Here is a 5,389-nt window from a genome sequence, read left to right on the forward strand (position 1 = left end):
TATATATATATATAAACATATACACACACACATATATATATATAATTATATATATATAAAAGACAAAATGGTTCAATTTCTGCTTGATAAAAATTGGTTTTCTTTTTATTTTGGTATAAGGTCATGTTGGCCAGTTGTATACAAATCTAAAGAGCGATAGAATCATTCTATTATGTCTGAAATTGACACAAAGTTCAACGAGCGAGCTCAAAGATGCGCGTCTTTACAACTCATGCTCTCTACCGATAAAAGTTTTGCAACAGGACCATTGCTAACATCGTTGGATTGTTACGAATAACAGGAATGTGCCACGGGTGATACGTTTCCGAGCACGCTTATGATTTTTGGTGTGGTTTCAAGTAAGGGCCTCATCATACCGCCTTACATCTTTGATGTCGGCTTGAAAATAAACACCAACGTGTAAGTGGATTTTCTTAAGAGTGTGGTGATCCCCTGATGCAGTTAGGTGTCCGCTGGGAGAGACTGGGCGTAGTGGCAAGACTTGACGCTTGCCACAAGTCAAAAGAGACCCAGACTTGGCTTCAGAAAGAGTGGTACAGCTTATACCCTTCTGTCATTGGCCCCCTTTTTCCTTGACTTGAACCAATTGACCACTTTGTTTGGTCATACATCGAGAACATCACAACCATGACCTCCTACAACACCAAAACCAGCCACTCGCCGGGTATTCGCCGAGCTTCCGCCGGCGCTTGTGGAAAAAAGTATGCTTCAGCTCTGGACTCATATCGAGGCGGTATTGAGGCTGAAGGTGGCTACATTGAATCGATGTAAGCTCTACTATATAATTAAGTTAACATTATTCTATAAAACTTTTAAAATAAAGGTTTACTTTTGCTTTCCATAGGGCGACAACTTTATCGTTCCATCCTGTATATATTTATATATTTGGCACCGCCAAAAATGGCCGCAAAATCAAGTTATTGTTGTTTTTTAAAACGAAATTACATTAATTAAACTCATTATTTCTGAGTAACTTTTTTCCCCAGAAAGATAAAACCTGAATTTTATCATATAGCAAACAGAATAATGTAAAACTTTTTCTACTATTTTTAATTAAATTTTAAATGTTAAATTTTCCCAAACAGTTAACAATTGACAGTTTTTGTCTTGCACAAAAAACGTACATAAATATTTAAAAAAAAAAAAGGTTTTTGAAATAATTAAGTTATTTATTTATTGTCTAAGATTTAGGATGATTTTCTAAGAGAATATGCAAAAATATTATAATATAAGTAACTGGATTTCAAATAATTCCACTTATTCATATAGGTAACCAGTGATTTCGCGTCGATCTAGAGTCTAGATCGACACTGTTTACGTTTGCGTTTGATAAGAAGCAAACTATGGAAGAGCAAACAGGCCAAAAAACTTATTTTTCAGTGACGAAAATTTCAATGTATTATTAAGCTGAGGCTGGCCAGTACCAGATGGGTGACCATTTGTATGAGTTTGATTTTTAATGTGTATGCGTGTGGGGGCGAGCCTCCCCAAAATGGAGGTGGGGGCAATTTAAAGCAGAATAAAAAAAAAATTATTTCAGCACGTTTGCTCCACCGTAGTCGAAAGGCGGAAAACGTTTTTAAACGGAATCGAAAAAAATGATGCTATTTTTAACACAAAGGGCACAATATTTATCGATTTTTTTTTTTGTATCAATTCTTCAAAGCATGTCCTGTTTAATAATGGTCATGCATTATTCGGCTCGCTAAAAAAAAATTGTTAATTTATTTATCAAATATTTTAAAATGGCTTTTTTCGTATAAATATTAATTTTTTTTTTTTTTGCTTAACTTAAATTAATTAGTTTACTTAACATATTCACCGAATTTCACACTTCAAAACTAAAAAGCGGGATAATTAAATACAATCGAAGTTCTGATATTCAGACGTCAAAATAAGGTATGCAATTTTTTTTTTATCTATAATTCTGTCCCTTACAACAACACAATATGTTTTGTTCAGTTTCAGATGATTATTTTAAGCATATTTGTTCCCACTTCAAAACAAGGGGCGTTGTAAGCAATATATATATATATATATATATATATATATATCGTTTATAAAAAATAAGTACACTGTTATAAAGTTCATTCTTCTCTTAATAATCGCTGAAAATTTCGTATTGATTGGATAATTACCTGATGTTTGGTAGATTTTTAAAAAGACGGTCCGTCAAAAAGTATCGACCTGCCCCCCCCCCCCAGTTTTGGCGGTGCCTAATATATATATATATATATATATATATATATATATATATATATATATATATATATATATAAGCTGCGGCATATATGACCCACCGGCGTGTGGAATATGCTTTGGTGCCCAGCAACCTAACTCTCAGTCATGGATCAAATGGCATGGTGGGCGGAGAGGGCTTCCGTAAGCCGTGGTGAATGCAACCTGTCTAGGAGAAGGACAACTCTGATATAAAACCTGCTGCATCCAATGATGTTGACTTGCTCTTCTTTTTGGTTCAATGTAGCAGTTGTTTAGAGAGTATGATTTTCTCGGTGCAAAGTCTTTCCTCATTATAAAAAAGCTGCAAGCACAGGCATTGTTTGTTATAAATTAGATACACTTTTTACCATCTCGTGTATCTAGATAGCAAAAAGGCTGGCTGTAGCCTAAAACAGCAAAACATTCAATGAAGTTGGCAAATATACGTAAATGAACGTAAATGGCAATAAGGGAACTAGAACTTCCAAAGCCTTGCTCGGCAGGTGTCTCAGAGCTTCACAGCCTGAGCCCGGTCGTCATCATACTATTGCGAGGAAATATATGACGATGACCATCGGCTGTTGGAATGAGGGACCGCTGCTTGACTTGCCGTCAGCAATAACGCGTCCAAGGCGTACATCTGCTTTTGTATCTAAGGAACTTCAACGTTATTACATGGGCATAGTTGCTCTGTCTGAGGCCAGGCTGGCCAATGAGGGACAGTTTTCTTAGTTGGCTGGGGCCTACATCATTTTCTGGAGTGGTAGAGCAGATTGATGTAAGAGAGAATCAGGCGTAGCTTTTGCTATAAAGCCATCAATTATTCCTAGCCTGGAAGAACTTTCCTGTGGTGTGAGTGACCGGATCATGACTATGAGGTTACCTCTCGTAAATGGTCGTTATACAACTTTTTTGGAGCGTCTATGCATCTACTATGGATGCAACAGAAGATGAAAAGGTTGTTTTCTACCTTGCTTTGTGCAGTGTAGTTAGACGCATTTCCTCTGCTGACAACATTTTCATTCTTGGGGATTTTAATGCTAGCGCGCGAAGAGAGTTTGAAACCTGAGATGTGTTGGGTAAACACGGAGTGGGCAAGTGTAATAGCAATGGTCTGATATTGTTTTTCTTTTGTTCAGAGATGGGTTTTAAAATCGGTAACACCGTGTTTCATCAGAAGGACAAATACAACACTACCTGGATGCATTCTGGTTCCAAACAATGACACTTGATAGACTATGTGTTAGTCAAAAAACGTGAGGGATATCTGCCATGTTCGTGTCATGCGTGGTGCAGAGTGCTGGACCGACCATCGGTTGGTCCGTGCAAAGATTAAGTGTGTTGTGAAGCCCAAGATTAGGGGACCTGGTGTGGTTATCTCAAAGCGACTTAATGTTGCCCGTCTAAGAGACAATATTGTGAGGGAGGAACTAGTAAAGGAGATGGAAGAGATTGACTGTGAAAACACTTGGCCGGCTTTTAATGAGGTATGTGAGAGAGTATTAGGTTATTGTGAGCCTAAACATCCGGATTGGTTCAATGAGAATGATACTGAAATTCAGGTTCTGTTTGATTCAAAGGCCAGGGTATTGCATGCTTTTCTCGGGGGTGTTTTGACGGATGTTAAGCAAGATCGATTGAAGGGCAATCAAGCGTGAGGGGCAGAGGAGGTTACGAAACATGTAGGATGAATTGTGGAGGCAGAAACTGAGGAAATACAGCTATCCTTGGATTCGAACAACACCAAGGTCTTATACAGCCTATTGCGTGCGGTTTACGGACAATCCAGATCACCTATCACTCCTTTGCGCTCGAGTGATTGTGCGGATCTTCTGCGAGACCCTACCGACATTCTTCGTAGATGGAGGGAGCATTTTGATGACCTACTGAACAGGCATTCTTACGTTGATCAGGAGTTTGCTATGTCGATTTCTAGCGATGCAGTCAAAGATATCTTGGCAGAGGTTCCCTCTCACCAGGAGATTGAAGCAGCTGTCCATAAGCTGAACAATGGAAAGTTCCTGACCTGAATCATTTGCATGGGGAGATCTTTAAATGTTCTGGACCAAAGATGATGCAACGCTTAGCGGACGTTTTGCAGACTGTTTGGCGCGGTGAGTGTGTTCCGCAGGATTGGCGGGATGCATTGATGCATTGATGGTGGTGCTATACAAGGAAAAGGGTATCAGATATGAATGTGGAAACTATCGGGGCATCTCTTTGCTGTCAGTAGTCGGTAAGGTGTTCTATAGGATAGTGCTAAACAGAATGCTAGAGCACATTGCTGACCATGTTTTTCCTGAGTCGCAGTGTGGTTTCAGAAGTTGTCGAGGGAGAGTAGATATGATTTTACAGTCAGGCAACTACAGGAGAAATGTATAAAACACAAAAGGTTCTGTATCAGGTGTTCATCGATTAAACCAACCTTTGATAAAGTCAAGAGGGATGCTTTGCGGGGGATTCTGAAAAAGCTTGGCTGTCCTGACAAGTTTTTAACCATCTTACAGCGCTTCCACAATTATATGAAGTCTGTGATAAACGTTGGGGGAAAGCTGGCTGATCTTATTTCAGGAGAAAATGCTTTTAAGAAGGAAGAGATTCCAGCAACCACACTCCTTGCGTTATATTTCACCATGATCTTTCGTATGGCATTTGAGAGTTACTCTGATTGTGTCTATATTCGTTATCGAACTACTGGGGGGTTGTTCAACATTAGGCGCTCCAATGCAAGTGCAAATGTACTCACCAACACGATCTGTTATTTGCTCTATGCGGTGACTGTGATCTGGTGGCTCATACGGTGGCTGATATGCAGCATCTTGTGGACGCTTTTGCGATTGCCTGCAGGGCATTGGGTCTGACTATCAATCTGAAACAAAACTATGTATCAGTCTGCTCCAGTCATTCCATACTATTAGCCATCAGTTTATATCTGTGGATAAAGGATAGCAGTTATCACTAAGTTTGTATACTTGGGTAGCACACTAAGTATGTCCGGTTCCCTGGATGATGAGGTATCGTTACGGATCAGCAGGGTGAGTGATGCTTTTGGAAAGTTAGACAAGTGTTTCGGGGCTGTCATGGGATCTCGCTGCCAAAAAAGATTAAGGTTTATGCCGTATTCGTTCTCTCTGCTCTTGTCCAGGCC

This window comes from Euprymna scolopes, chromosome 6 (assembly GCF_053919585.1).
Source record: "Euprymna scolopes isolate OS-2025 chromosome 6, ASM5391958v1, whole genome shotgun sequence".
In the NCBI taxonomy this organism is placed as follows: domain Eukaryota; kingdom Metazoa; phylum Mollusca; class Cephalopoda; order Sepiida; family Sepiolidae; genus Euprymna; species Euprymna scolopes.